The sequence below is a fragment of the Dermacentor andersoni genome, unplaced genomic scaffold, assembly GCF_023375885.2.
Source record: "Dermacentor andersoni unplaced genomic scaffold, qqDerAnde1_hic_scaffold ctg00000712.1, whole genome shotgun sequence".
NCBI classification, from domain to species: domain Eukaryota; kingdom Metazoa; phylum Arthropoda; class Arachnida; order Ixodida; family Ixodidae; genus Dermacentor; species Dermacentor andersoni.
This window is the reverse complement of record NW_027315390.1, coordinates 10,001-25,000: the sequence shown is the minus strand read 5'-3', so window position 1 is coordinate 25,000 and position 15,000 is coordinate 10,001. Positions and strand designations below refer to the sequence as shown.

The 15,000-nt window shown below is 55.2% G+C and overlaps 4 non-coding genes across 4 annotated transcripts in view; 1 reads left to right on the top strand and 3 right to left on the bottom strand.

The window, feature by feature from the left end:
- The window catches only part of LOC140214886 (large subunit ribosomal RNA), a 3,964-nt gene extending 3,184 nt beyond the window's left edge, over nt 1-780 (bottom strand). The window contains exon 1 of the ribosomal RNA XR_011891813.1: nt 1-780. This exon is cut by the window's left edge and continues 3,184 nt beyond it. This is a non-coding gene — a ribosomal RNA (large subunit ribosomal RNA).
- Nucleotides 781-1,927: 1,147 nt separating this feature from the next.
- LOC140214887 (5.8S ribosomal RNA) lies at nt 1,928-2,080 on the bottom strand. The gene has a single exon (XR_011891814.1). It is a non-coding gene; the product is annotated as a 5.8S ribosomal RNA (ribosomal RNA).
- Nucleotides 2,081-3,657: 1,577 nt separating this feature from the next.
- Nucleotides 3,658-5,472, bottom strand: LOC140214889 (small subunit ribosomal RNA). Its single transcript, XR_011891816.1, has one exon. It is a non-coding gene; the product is annotated as a small subunit ribosomal RNA (ribosomal RNA).
- A 5,413-nt stretch (nt 5,473-10,885) lies between these two features.
- On the top strand, nt 10,886-11,077 carry LOC140214888 (U2 spliceosomal RNA). The gene has a single exon (XR_011891815.1). It is a non-coding gene; the product is annotated as a U2 spliceosomal RNA (small nuclear RNA).
- The last annotated feature ends 3,923 nt before the right edge of the window (nt 11,078-15,000 follow it).

Below are 15,000 nucleotides of genomic sequence, written 5' to 3'. Positions count from 1 at the left end.
TTTCCGGAGGGCGTCATCGTTCGGGCCTCCCGACAGCCGGGAGAAGCCCATGGGGCCTGGACGGGGTGACGAACTTCTCGTGCACGGCGAGGTATAACTCCCGCGTGCCGTCCCCGAAGGGACGGGCAGGTCACCTCCATAGCCGGACTCAAAGTCGTACTTTTCCCATTGACCCGCGTCCGTCGCGGCGTTCTTACCGGCGGTGGGAAGTGCGCACCCTGGAGACCGCGTCTGCGTGCCAGCAGCCGGAACAGCCCCCCGAAGGGGGCCGTTTACCCCGACGCCGCCGGCTCCGCGGTCTTCCGGAGACTGAATCCCACCGCTTTCGAGCTTCGAGGGCCCACCCGTTTTACTCTAAGCGGTTTCACGTACTCTTGAACTCTCTCTTCAAAGTTCTTTTTCAACTTTCCCTCACGGTACTTGTGAACTATCGGTCTCTCGGTCGTATTTAGCCTTAGATTGGAGTTTACCACCCACTTAGGGCTGCACTCTCAAGCAACCCGACTCACGGGAGGCTTCATCCCGGGCGCGCAACGGCGGAGACGGGCCTGGCACCCACTCTGGGACAAGCCCCTGTCAGGGGGACTTGCACCGTCGCAAACACCCGAGAACGTCGCCTCCCATACACCACATTTCCCGACCGCCTGCAAGGACGGGGGATTCGGTGCTGGGCTCGGTCCCGTTTCGCTCGCAGCTACTCGGGGAATCCCTGTTGGTTTCTTTTCCTCCGCTTAGTGATATGCTTAAATTCAGCGGGTTGTCTCGCCTGATCTGAGGTCGACAACGGATACATCGCTTTCGCCCATTCCAGCACGACCGAGTACGACGCCCTGCCACGTCCTTACGGACGAGGCTGGCAGGCGGCACAACGCCTGCGCGCGTGCGTCATACGAGCGGTATGCCGAAAAGGACTCGACACGTTCGAAAACCCAGCGCCAACCGAGTGCGACGCCCTACCACGTCCTTCGCCCAACACGGAGCTACTTATAGACGAGGCTGGCAGGCGGTGAACCGCCTGCGCGCGTGCGGCGCACGAGCAGTTGCGTGGTAAGCGACCGTGTCTGAAGCCCAAACACCACCGAGGCAAAGATCGCCTTAGCAGCGCGCCGCTTCAGCGGGCACCGCAGGGGCGACTAAAACCTGGCGGGAGGCATCGTCTCGTGTAGCGTCGCCCCTGCCCCAACTGGAGTGGCCCAGTCTTTAGGGGACAGAGACTGCGAAGCACTTGGACCGACGGCGGACTACGACGGAACGCTTCAGCTCGGCCAACGGGGCACCCACGCTCTCGAAGGAGACATTTTCCGTTTCGCGGCAATTCTCCGCCGTGCCGTGACTCTTCTCGCTCGCAGACTGCGCTGTCGCGTCGAACCGCTTTCGGGGGGCCACCCTTCTCCTCCCCGCTCCTCGCAAGAATCTGCCGATTCCCATTCCTGCGACGAAGCCCGGAAGGGCGCCCACACAACTGCGGTGACGTGAACGAGCGACCAGCTCTGGAGCTCGACGTACTTCGAAGGCAAACAGCGCAAATTGCGATCGCGCTGGCTTTGCGCACGGCGCGGGAATCGGCCGGCGTTTCATTCCCACGTTTTCCGTGCACGCAAGCGTGCGCTTCCGACTCTCTCGCAAACGTGCGCGCTACATGGCAACAGACGTTCGCGCCTCGTGCTTGGACCGCTCTTTCCCTGCAGGTATCCGACTCCATCCTGCGGCGGTCTTGCTAGAGGCGCGCACTCGTCACGCTGCAGTAGTAATGCCTCGTTTCCGTCTTTTCGAAGAATTGGCACAACGGTTTGCCACCGTCTCCCTCTCGTGAGGCCGCTGGCGCGTGGCTTTAGCGCTCAACGTACTGTCCATGATGCCGACGCGGTCAAAACGAGTCGACGGACGCACGTTCCCTGTGCGCCGAAGTCTCTCTTGATATGTGATCCGACCCTCAGACAGACGAAGCCAAGGGAAGACCCAAGGCCGCAATGTGCGTTCAAAGAATCAGTGCTCAGTGTGTCCTGCAATTCACACCAAGTCTCGCAGCTGGCTGCGTTCTTCATCGACCCGAGAACCGAGTGATCCACCGCTTAGAGTCGTGAAAAATAGGTTTGTTCAATTCAGTACAGTACAACCAGGGTTTTAGGCACGTGGCGTCTCCCTGTGTGTGGTTTCGAAGAGCGCCTTTCGGCGTGCGCTCCTCCAGTCTCGCTCTTTCGGCGGCCGCGTCTCAGCAGCTGAAAGCCTAATGGCACTCCACTCCTGCTACTCGCGCGTGTGTTTTGCGCCCACGCCTTCCTCGCTTGCCCTCGAGGTAGCTTATGCCGTTTGCGCGCACTCGAAGCCGGTTTTACCTGCCATCCAACCACCGGACCCGTGTGTCTCGTGTGCACGTTCACATCGCTCCACTAAAAATTGCAAAGAGCGACAGAGCCATGATTAGGGCTAAGCCGCTGTGGAGTCTTTAACGGCTACACGGCCACGGGCAGGGCTTCACCCCCATCGACGTGCTTCGCTTCAGTCAGCAGTAGGTTCATAGAAGGGCCTCAAACACACACACACTCTTTCGCATCGGCAGATCGCCGCAGCATAACCGCTGTTGATCCAACAGCCTACTTGAGACGAAAGACAAGAGCCCGGCGCGCGTACTCGCGCAGCTCTCCAAAACCACTCGGCCAGTGCCAGGGACGGCTCCCTGCGCCGGCGCCACAACAAGTCTACTTGAGGCGGAAGACGAAGCCAGCAAGGGCCTGGCCGCAAGTGCGTTCGAATCCGGGACTACAGTCCCTCGTCTGTCCGTACTTCCTCTTTCGACGTGCGGCGCCTTCCCAAAGCGCACAAGTCCGCTAACCGCAGAACGCTTCCGACGTAGCAAAGCCGCGTTTCCTTCGGTACTTCGCAGCAACGCCGCCTTTCCCTCGGCGGCGGGCGAATAGCCTGCAGACGTCGTCGCATTAAACCGCGATCTCGACACCTCGCGCGTCACGAGCAGGAGCCGACCGGCAGCCTCCGGCCCTTTCGGACTCGGTGGCATTTGCCGCGGAGGACGGGAGAGCACTTTAGGCCACGGTTCCTTCCGTACTTGGCAGCCGCACCCTCATACCGACAGTTCCATGACCGACCGAGCGCCACACCGTTCCTTTAGTACTTGGGCGGCAACAAAGTCGGGTCGTTACTCCATACTCGCCGCAGGAAGCGACCGGCAGCCGCCAGACTTTTCAGACTCGGCAGCGTTTGCCGCGGAGGACGGGAGAGCGCTCGCACCACGGTTCCGTGTGTGTACTAAGCGGCAGCGGCATTAGCTCTCGACCGTCAGTTCCTTGACCGACCGCACGCTTCGCCGTTCCCCTCGTACTGGGCAAAGCAGCAGGTCGGGTCGTCTTACTCCCATTCCGCGCAAGAGCGCCAAAGCGGACAGAAAGCCCACCCAGTGTGCGTTACGCCGTTTCTACCCGCGGGCGCGGCCAAGCCAACCGTCCAAGGTTGCAGCCGGCGTCCACTGGGCGCAACAAATTTGGCACGGGGCGCCCCTCAAAATTCAGGCAGTCCCCGGCATGTTCGGGTATAGCCGTCCCCGCGTCCAAGCGGGGCCAGCGGCGGAAAGCGTCGGGCGCAGCGAGCTGCTTCACCCACACGGGGTAGAAACAATGGCGCTCGCCACCCTTCACAATCCGGTAATGATCCTTCCGCAGGTTCACCTACGGAAACCTTGTTACGACTTTTACTTCCTCTAAATGATCAAGTTTGGTCATCTTTCCAACAGACCGGCGCAACCGAAAGGCCGCGCCGGACATCGGTCCGAAGACCTCACTAAATCATTCAATCGGTAGTAGCGACGGGCGGTGTGTACAAAGGGCAGGGACGTAATCAACGCGAGCTTATGACTCGCGCTTACTGGGAATTCCTCGTTCAAGGGGAACAATTGCAAGCCCCTATCCCAATCACGAAAGAAGTTCCACGGGTTACCCAGTCTTTTCAGACAGGGATAAAGACACGCTGCTTCCTTCAGTGTAGCGCGCGTGCGGCCCCGGACATCTAAGGGCATCACAGACCTGTTATTGCTCTGTTTCGTGCGGCTAGGAGCCGCTTGTCCCTCTAAGAAGGTTGTAAGGTGCTGGGAACCCCGCACCTATTTAATAGGCTAGAGTCTCGTTCGTTATCGGAATTAACCAGACAAATCGCTCCACCAACTAAGAACGGCCATGCACCACCATCCACCGAATCAAGAAAGAGCTCTCAATCTGTCAATCCTCCCAGTGTCCGGGCCGGGTAAGTTTTCCCGTGTTGAGTCAAATTAAGCCGCAGGCTCCACTCCTGGTGGTGCCCTTCCGTCAATTCCTTTAAGTTTCAGCTTTGCAACCATACTTCCCCCGGAACCCAAACACTTTGGTTTCCCGGAAGCTGCCCGCCGAGTCATTTGAGTAACTCAGGCGGATCGCTGGTTGGCATCGTTTATGGTCAGAACTAGGGCGGTATCTGATCGCCTTCGAACCTCTGACTTTCGTTCTTGATCAAAGAAAACATTCTTGGCAAATGCTTTCGCAGTAGTTCGTCTTGCGACGGTCCAAGAATTTCACCTCTAGCGCCGCAATACGAATGCCCCCGTCTGTCCCTCTTAATCATTACCTCGTATTCCAAAAACCAACAGAACAGAAACGAGGTCTTGTTCTATTATTCCATGCAAGTTTATTCAGGCGACTCGCCTGCGTTGAGCACTCTAATTTTTTCAAAGTAAAAGCACCGGCCTTCTCGAGGCACACAATGAAGTGCACCAAGAAAGGACCGGCATGATGTTCAGTCCGAGCCGTCGCATCGGGTAGATGCACTACTCGTCTGGAACTGAGATCCAACTACGAGCTTTTTAACCGCAGCAGCTTTAGTATACGCTATTGGAGCTGGAATTACCGCGGCTGCTGGCACCAGACTTGCCCTCCAATTGATCCTCGTTAAAGGATTTAGAGTGTACTCATTTCAATTACGGGGCCTCAAAAGAGTCCCGTATTGTTATTTTTCGTCACTACCTCCCCGTGCCGGGAGTGGGTAATTTGCGCGCCTGCTGCCTTCCTTGGATGTGGTAGCCGTTTCTCAGGCTCCCTCTCCGGAATCGAACCCTGATTCTCCGTTACCCGTAACAACCATGGTAAGCAAGTAACCTACCATCGAAAGTTGATAAGGCAGACACTTGAAAGAAACGTCGCCGGCTCGTGGCCATGCGATCAGCACAAAGTTATCCAGAGTCACCACACAATACGGGCCGAAACCCGATCGATCTTGGTCTAATAAAAGCACCCGTCGCCCAAAGGGCTTCAGGCTCACTGCATGTATTAGCTCTAGAATTGCCACAGTTATCCAAGTAGGAAGAAACGATCTAAGGAACCATAACTGATTTAATGAGCCATTCGCGGTTTCGCCTTATTTCGGCATGTACTTAGACATGCATGGCTTAATCTTTGAGACAAGCATATGATTACTGGCAGGATCAACCAGGTAATCGTTCAACTGCGCGTCCAGCCTTTCAAGCAGGCCGGACGCCGTTTTTGCGATGCCGAGGCCACCTTCAGGCGCCCCAACACGCTTCGTTCTCGCAAAGGGTAGCACTTTGCACAGTCCGAGACGACGGCGTTCGAGCTCGCAACGGCGCCCTCCCCGCAGGGCCGGGTATCGCCACGCGGCAAGAAGCACGCAACATTCTCGATAGACCGGTTGTGTCGACTCGATCGCGGCTTGCGGTTTCTCTCGAGCCCGCAGCACTGGTGGACCGACCGACACTTGCAACGTAGCCGAGACGGCAAAGCCGCTAGGCGACGGGTCACGCCCGCGCCTTCGGCGCTTTCGTATTTGATTCGTCCGAGGACGATGCGGAACACACTTCGATATCGTGGAAAAAGCGTCGTCCGACAACCAGCCCCTAACGCATCAAGCGGATGAGGCTGCAGACGTCAGCTGTGGGATCCACGGGAGCGATACCGGGGACACGCTTGACGGGCACGAAGCCCGCCGCATATCAAACACCCAGGTCGCTTTGGGGGCGACTGCTCTCTGGGACCCCCATATAATAGCAGCGATAAGTACCCAGACCTCCATGGGGCCGTACTCGTGCCACTTTCGACGAGCGTTTGGCGAAAATCGTGCCGCCTCGTAACGCCGCGAGCAAGATTGAAAGCTTACGTCGGCAGCACAATGCCGAAGTCGTGAAAGCGCAGCGCGTCCACCGAATGCGCGAACGGCAATTTCTCGCCAATGGCCAGTACGGTTTCCTGCACAATTGCCTGTCTGTCGCCCTACGGGGCCCCCGGCCGATCGATTCGAGGCACGCTAGCACGGCCCCTTCGCCATTTCCGAGCACGAGTGCGAACAGTGCGGGCGGCGTGCTCGACGCCCCGGCTGACGTCGTTTCGGACTTTGTCTCTTCGCGTGCTCGCGGCAACGCCGCGGCCAACGACGACGTCTGCGCGGTTCTTTGCCGGTTCCCGGCGTGCTACAGTGCAGCCCTCTGCAGGGTGACACCGGCTCCGTCGTGGCCGTGCGGCGGCTTGTACGCAAAAGTTGCGTCAAAGGCGTCGCGCTCGCGCCGCCCCGGCACACGCGGTTTCGGACTTTGTCTCTTCCAGCGCTCGCGTAGTCGTGGGCACGATTGTCGACGTCGCAACGGTGCGCGGACACCGCCACGAGCACGCGCAAGACGAAAATCGCACTACGGTACAATGTCGGCCGGGGCCGTACGGCCCCTTACAGTAGCAGCGATAAGTGCCCAGACCTCCATGGGGCCGTACTCGTGCGACGCGGCGGCGTACTGCGCCGAGCCGAGCGCCAATATTTGGCTTTTGCAGGGCGGATTCGAGCTCTGGCGATCGCCGCGGTACCGCCGCTCACCGATTCAAGGCACGCTAGCGCGGCCCCTTCGCCATTTCCGAGCACGCGTGCGAACAGTGCGGGCGGCGTGCTCGACGCCCCGGCTGACGTCGTTTCGGACTTTGTCTCTTCGCGTGCTCGCGGCAACGCCGCGGCCAACGACGACGTCTGCGCGGTTCTTTGCCGGTTCCCGGCGTGCTACAGTGCAGCCCTCTGCAGGGTGACACCGGCTCCGTCGTGGCCGTGCGGCGGCTTGTACGCAAAAGTTGCGTCAAAGGCGTCGCGCTCGCGCCGCCCCGGCACACGCGGTTTCGGACTTTGTCTCTTCCAGCGCTCGCGTAGTCGTGGGCACGATTGTCGACGTCGCAACGGTGCGCGGACACCGCCACGAGCACGCGCAAGACGAAAATCGCACTACGGTACAATGTCGGCCGGGGCCGTACGGCCCCTTACAGTAGCAGCGATAAGTGCCCAGACCTCCATGGGGCCGTACTCGTGCGACGCGGCGGCGTACTGCGCCGAGCCGAGCGCCAATATTTGGCTTTTGCAGGGCGGATTCGAGCTCTGGCGATCGCCGCGGTACCGCCGCTCACCGATTCAAGGCACGCTAGCGCGGCCCCTTCGCCATTTCCGAGCACGCGTGCGAACAGTGCGGGCGGCGTGCTCGACGCCCCGGCTGACGTCGTTTCGGACTTTGTCTCTTCGCGTGCTCGCGGCAACGCCGCGGCCAACGACGACGTCTGCGCGGTTCTTTGCCGGTTCCCGGCGTGCTATAGTGCAGCCCTCTGCAGGGCGACACCGGCTCCGTCGTGTCCGTGCGGCGGCTTGTACGCAAAAGTTGCGTCAAAGGCGTCGCGCTCGCGCCGCCCCGGCACACGCGGTTTCGGACTTTGTCTCTTCCAGCGCTCGCAACCATGTCGGGGCCGACGCCGACGACTGCGTGGTGTTTCAACGATTGCCGGCGTGACACAATGCAGCTGCGTGCGGGATGCCAGCGATTCCGTCGTGTCCGTGCGGCGGCTTGTACGCAAAAGTTGCGTCAAAGGCGTCGCGCTCGCGCCGCCCCGGCACACGCGGTTTCGGACTTTGTCTCTTCCAGCGCTCGCGTAGTCGTGGGCACGATTGTCGACGTCGGAACGGTGCGCGGACACCGCCACGAGCACGCGCAAGACGAAAATCGCACTACGGTACAATGTCGGCCGGGGCCGTACGGCCCCTTACAGTAGCAGCGATAAGTGCCCAGACCTCCATGGGGCCGTACTCGTGCGACGCGGCGGCGTACTGCGCCGAGCCGAGCGCCAATATTTGGCTTTTGCAGGGCGGATTCGAGCTCTGGCTATCGCCGCGGTACCGCCGCTCACCGATTCAAGGCACGCTAGCGCGGCCCCTTCGCCATTTCCGAGCACGCGTGCGAACAGTGCGGGCGGCGTGCTCGACGCCCCGGCTGACGTCGTTTCGGACTTTGTCTCTTCGCGTGCTCGCGGCAACGCCGCGGCCAACGACGACGTCTGCGCGTGTTCTTTGCCGGTTCCCGGCGTGCTATAGTGCAGCCCTCTGCAGGGCGACACCGGCTCCGTCGTGTCCGTGCGGCGGCTTGTACGCAAAAGTTGCGTCAAAGGCGTCGCGCTCGCGCCGCCCCGGCACACGCGGTTTCGGACTTTGTCTCTTCCAGCGCTCGCGTAGTCGTGGGCACGATTGTCGACGTCGGAACGGTGCGCGGACTACGCCACGAGCACGCGCAAGCCGAAAATCGCACTACGGTACAATGTCGGCCGGGGCCGTACGGCCCCTTACAGTAGCAGCGATAAGTGCCCAGACCTCCATGGGGCCGTACTCGTGCGACGCGGCGGCGTACTGCGCCGAGCCGAGCGCCAATATTTGGCTTTTGCAGGGCGGATTCGAGCTCTGGCGATCGCCGCGGTACCGCCGCTCACCGATTCAAGGCACGCTAGCGCGGCCCCTTCGCCATTTCCGAGCACGCGTGCGAACAGTGCGGGCGGCGTGCTCGACGCCCCGGCTGACGTCCTTTCGGACTTTGTCTCTTCGCGTGCTCGCGGCAACGCCGCGGCCAACGACGACGTCTGCGCGGTTCTTTGCCGGTTCCCGGCGTGCTATAGTGCAGCCCTCTGCAGGGTGACACCGGCTCCGTCGTGTCCGTGCGGCGGCTTGTACGCAAAAGTTGCGTCAAAGGCGTCGCGCTCGCGCCGCCCCGGCACACGCGGTTTCGGACTTTGTCTCTTCCAGCGCTCGCAACCATGTCGGGGCCGACGCCGACGACTGCGTGGTGTTTCAACGATTGCCGGCGTGACACAATGCAGCTGCGTGCGGGATGCCAGCGATTCCGTCGTGGCGGTGCGGCGGCTTGTACGCAAAAGTTGCGTCAAAGGCGTCGCGCTCGCACCGCCCCGGCACACGTGGTTTCGGACTTTGTCTCTTCGAGCGCTCGCAGCGATGTCGAGGCGATCGCTTACGTCTGCACGGTTTGCGGTGTGCTACAATGCAGCAGTCTGCCGCACTACACCTCTTGGTTGCCGAGGCCAGCACGGCAATTTACTGAAGCGAGCGCATTGCGCCCAGGCGGGCAGCGGACTTTGTTGCTTCGGGAGTGCTCTTGCTGTAAAATTTGAACGGCTGCAGCTGCGCGAAGCAAGTGTACCTATTTTCACTCTCTCTCTGTCTGCCTTTGAGGCGACTGTAATTTCACTTTAAACGCAACTGGAGGCGGGAGCAACCTGATGAGAGTAGGTGGACTTCGGTACATGTAATTTAGAAATTGCTTTCAAGCTTTGAGGACATACACCTTCGCGCCATCTGCTTTCCCCGTCTCTTTGGCACTTTATAGTATGTGCTGCATGCTCTGCATTCCAAAGAAACACGCCTGTCTCTCTCCCTCTCTCACGTTCTTCTTCTTTTTGTAGCTGCTGTTGTAGAAGATGCTATGCTCTTTAATCGCTGTAACATAGAGTGCTTGCACAAGCCAACAACTTTTGCGTGTTTTTTTTTTTTTTTCTCTTCCCAAGACGTTTCTGCCATTATTCACTAACTCTCGTTCTTAGTATGCAATGGAGCGTTAGCTCGCGCCATCTACCTTTCTTTCTGTATTGCAAAGTCCGCAGGTTTTCCTAGTTCCGTACACAGATGGCGCCAATGCGTTTTGGCGCCAGGTTCGAACGACCTCGCTCTACTCGTGTTTGGCATTTGAATGTTTCAAAGGGGTTTGCGACAGGGGGTGGTTCTTGTGCAAGGCTGAGCTTTCCAGCTGCGTTTAAGCTATGCTAGCATGTGTGCGTATATATATATATATATATATATATATATATATATATATATATATATATATATATATATATAAATACACAAACACACACACACACACATGCATATATACATACACACACACGGTAATGGTAAAGATGATGAGGGTAGCACTTTTTTTTTTCTTTTTTTTACAATGCCTGTGTTTCAGATGGCGATCTTTCTCCCCTCTATGTTTCCGGTTGGAAGGAGTGTGCAGCGTTTTCTATATTTATTTTGTCATTCACTTCTATGTTGCTCGTCTTCGTACATGGGGCATGCTACCTAATTCTACCGGTCGATTCGACACGTTGCGATCCGTCCCGGCCTGTGCCGTATCAAAATTTTCAGTGGGCCTTGCGGTAAATAAAAAGAAATGAAGGAAATGCGCGTAGTATATTACAATTGCACACGGGCTTGAAACGAAGCCCTCAAGGAAGGTCACCTTGAGCGGTCGCATTCAGACGGAAGTAAGCATTCCCCTGGCGCGTTTTTTTTCCGCTCGCCTGTTCCGTTTTCTACGAGGTTGCCTTGGTTGGTTTCGCGTTACAAGCAAGCTTGCACTCGGGTCTCGTTTCTACGCGACAGCGTTTCGTTAACAGCGAAAGACTGAGGCGTTGCGAATTCATCCGTGAGATAGGGAGCGTTGAGTCTGTACACAGGCTGAATTTTATAATATTGCCCACGCTGTTGCTGAGGTTACCCATGTCGGCAGGGCGCCCACAAGGCAGTAGTACAATGAAGTGAAGTGAAGGACATCGCTTCTCGGCCTTTTGGCTAAGATCAAAGTGTAGTATCTGTTCTTATCAGCTTAATATCTGATACGGGTTCTATATGGACCCACGATATTAAACCTATTTTTGGAAGTTGGCGGAGTGCTTGAAGCCTGCTTCACCTCCGCCGCAGGTCGGCCCGGTATTGCACTACCTCCGGGATCGGCCCCGCTCACTTAGGTGAGACTTCATTCAATCAAAATGAAGAGCACAAGCTCAACGCGAGCACTGACTTGACACGCACCATTCCTATACTACACGCAACGATGCCGGTTCGCGGACCACGAGAGTAATTAAACTGCCACTCCATCTGTGTGTAGCGTCGCACTTGTTGCGTCGCAAATGGGACAGCCGCTCCAGAATTTCTAGTTATGGGCTTCGAGAAAAATTAATGAAAGCAAAAGAAAGAACCAGAATTCCTATTTGTCCGATGTCTCTGAATGATTGTCTCCTGTAAAGAGCCACTTGGGGGGATGGGGGGTAGGATTAGCCGTGGGGTTCGCAATCAATATGAATCCCACTCAAAGCCAACACTGGATTTTGGAGTTCACTATCGCTTGGATCCGTAAACCACCGCGCCCACGCAAGCTCGCCCTGCCGCCGAAATCCGCTGCCCAAGTGGAAGAAAGATTCCCTATGAAAGAAAAATAGAGTGCCCGATTTCTGGCAACTACTGTGCAGCCTTTGTGTACACATTTTCGCAGCAGTGGGACCGAGCGCCTCGAAAACAAACTTGTCGTATGCCCGAATGTGGCGAAATATATTCAAGGGTTAAAAGGTGCCTCATCTTTCTAACCTGTATGTTACGAAGACCTGTTGCTACCTTTTCATCATGAACATCATCATCATCATCATCCTGGCTACGCCCACTGCAGGGCAAAGGCATCTCCCATGATCCTCCAAGTACCCCGGTCAGGTGCCGATTGTCGCCATGTAGTCCCTAATCTAATCTGCCCTCCTACCTTTCTGCCACCCCCTGCTACGCTTCCCTCCTCTCGGAATTCAGTCTGTAACCCTTAATGGCCACCGGTTATCTTCCCCCCAGATTGCATGCCCTGCGCATGCCCATTTGTTTTTCCTGGTTTAAACTTTGGTGTCATTAACGAGCGTTTGTTCTCGCACACCCCAATCTGCTCTATTCCGATCCCCCCGTGACGCCACACCCATCATCCTTCTTTCCAGAGCCCGTTGCGTCGCCCTCAGTTACCCTTCGGTAATCCTCAAAGCTTTTTGTTGGGACACTCGTGGCATCTTTCTCGTTTAATGAAGTCAAATTTTTTTCAGTTTTGGGGGAAAACTCAATGAGCTAGGCGCGATTGTGTCCCTGGCGCCGCTCTCAACAAGATGGCGGCGCCCATGCTTTTTGCCTGCAGGTTCGGCCCTACGCAGAACACGCCTGCCGGGCAGTGTAGCCACGTTGAAGGGGCAAAGCGTAGTGCAGTGAAGCGCTTGCTCGGGCGAAAAACGCAAATATGAGCCAAACAGGAATTTCCATTATTGGAAATTCCAGTTCAGTTTGCGCATTGCGTTCGCCTAAGGTAAAGAACACAAATGCGAGTGCCACAGCAGTCAAGTCAAAGCTTAGGATTGCGTACCATTTTTTTTTTTTTTTTCGTGCCTTTTACTCCTGGCCTGCGTGGCCCTAGCGCGCATGCACACGAAAGTAATGAAATGGTGAAAACACGAAATAATGCGGTGCGGCTGTATCATATCTATTTTGTGCGCTTTGTTCTTTGTGGACTACAGCGGTGTGCGTCATGAGAAAGTTTCGGTGCCCTTCTTGGGTGACCAGTGAAGCTATATTTAAAACCACATTGATTTGTACGGTTATTGCTACAAACTGCGTGTGGGTGTTTTTCTTTTTCGCTGCCAACGATGGGTTATCGCAACCGCGATCGGTTCTGCTGCTACGCTAGACGCGTGCTTGCCAACGGTTGGCTCTATACGCGACCCGCGACGCGTGGTCGGCACATTCAAGCAGTCAATTGCAAACCGTTCCAAGAAAAAGGATGTACTCCACTTGCCACCTAGTTCGACGATTGTACTTTCTGACCCTCGAGGAAGCGCCGCCATCCCACGTTTTCTATAATACGATAAGATTCAGAGCGACCGCGACCACTTGTCTTTGTCAATATCTCGGAAACGCTTTCTTTTTCTTTTTTTTTTTAAATCCAGATACTCAGACGCGCCCGTGTTCACGCGCACTTGCTCTCTCCGATAAGCAGGGAAGCTCGGTTGGGGTGGTGTCGGGCCTTGCGCATGCGCTGCTGAGCTCGTCGCTTCGCCGGCCGGTCGATGCTGGCGCGGTACTGGTAATGAACTTCGACGTGCATGGTGAAACGTCACTTTGTATTGCCACTGTAGACTAGCAATGCAATGTGTTTGCGAGCGATTGGATAAATGAGAAAGCGTGCACTGTCTACAGTTTATGCCCCTCTAGAGTAGTGGAAATGTTGCTCCAAGTGTTAGGTTTGTAATTTGCGCCTACGAACATGAACTAAACAAAGAAAATGGTCTGCAGCCGCCTTCGCTTCATAAAATTCCCGTACGAAGAAATTTCCGTGCGCGAATGAGAGAGCAAAAGAGAGAAACCATGCTAAGAAGAATGGCTGCCTTTTACGTGATCTCGCGCATGAAACCAGACGATGGATTAATTTTAGCCGTTCATTTTGATTTGCCGAATGTAAACCGGAACACTTTCTCCACGCGGTCTTCAGATTTGAATGGCAATCAATCACATCCTTTCTTTTTTTTTTTTTTTTTCTGTTTCTTTCTATCTGGAACCGAAAGAATTCAGAACGCCATTTCAATCTTAGATTCGATTAGATATCGTGACTGGTATGCTGAAATATCACGCCTTATCTGGTGTTAACCTTCTTGATCACGGCAATAAAAAATCGCCAGTTCCCGAACTTTAATCGCGCCGAAGATGAACCGATATGCTGGATTCTTATTGTCATGATTTTATAGAAAGCGCTGGTTCTATGGCTAGCTTTGAGGAAAAGAAAAACATCGTTCAGGAATGTATAACTCTAAACAACTAAAAAAAAAATCTGCCGGCAATTGGTACTACAACGAGAGTACTGAGAATACTGGAAAAGATGAAATCCAATCATGCTGAACTGAACTGAAATTATTTCATCAAGACATGCCCCGAAAAACGTGGCCACTTTCAATGATAATTTCAAATGTGATTTCTTTCTTTTTTTTTTTCTTTTTTACGACGGATAATAATTATCTTTCCAATGGCGGATGTGAAAATTTCAGAGCACGGCATTTTCGAAATCCCAAGGCCCCGGACGCATTCTCTCTTCTTTAAGTATTTTGGTGGTGCACACGGAGGAAAATTTCGCGCACGTAATTTATAAACTAGTAGTTGATTTTCTAGAAGAACACAAAGTGCTGACAAACGGCCAACCAGGACACAATTAAATTGGTATTACGCACGGTTTCGAAGCCGCGGTAACAAAAGGGTAACAAAGGGACGTTCATTTCGTGGTGTGGATTTCACGTCTCTCACAATAAAAAAAAAATAATAATAAAAACTACTGCATAAAATAGGTTTTCCCAAACTGGATGGTTTCGATCAGCTTTTGAACAGCCCTTCCTTAAATTGAGTTGGCGTTGATTGAGCAGGTGCGGGCCTCTGCTGTTTTGGATTTTTGTAAATGGCATCAGTACTGGACAGTCCGTTCACTTGAGGATCAAAGGAGAAACCCCCCAAAAAAATATCATATCGTGGTGAGAGACGTGGCAGATGAGTACAATTATCGGCAGAAAAAAAAAAAAAGGAAAACCGCCTCGTACTCAGAAGCCGCTCCTCTCACGTGTGAAGCTTCAAACAAATTGTTTTTCTTGAGACGCTCTATAAAGTTATACACAGCTCCTTAAATGCAGCACCCGCACACAAAGCCAAACGTTCCAAGCTGGAAAGAAAGCATGAAATTCGCGGTGCCCGTTTCCTGTGAAACAACGGGCAACATTACGCCAAGTCCGCTACCACGTCAGCCGGGGCGGCCACACCCCGCCCGCGCTTAAGCCACATATGGCGACTGAAAATGCTCACCGCTCAAGCTGCGCGCGGCAAAGTCCGCAACCA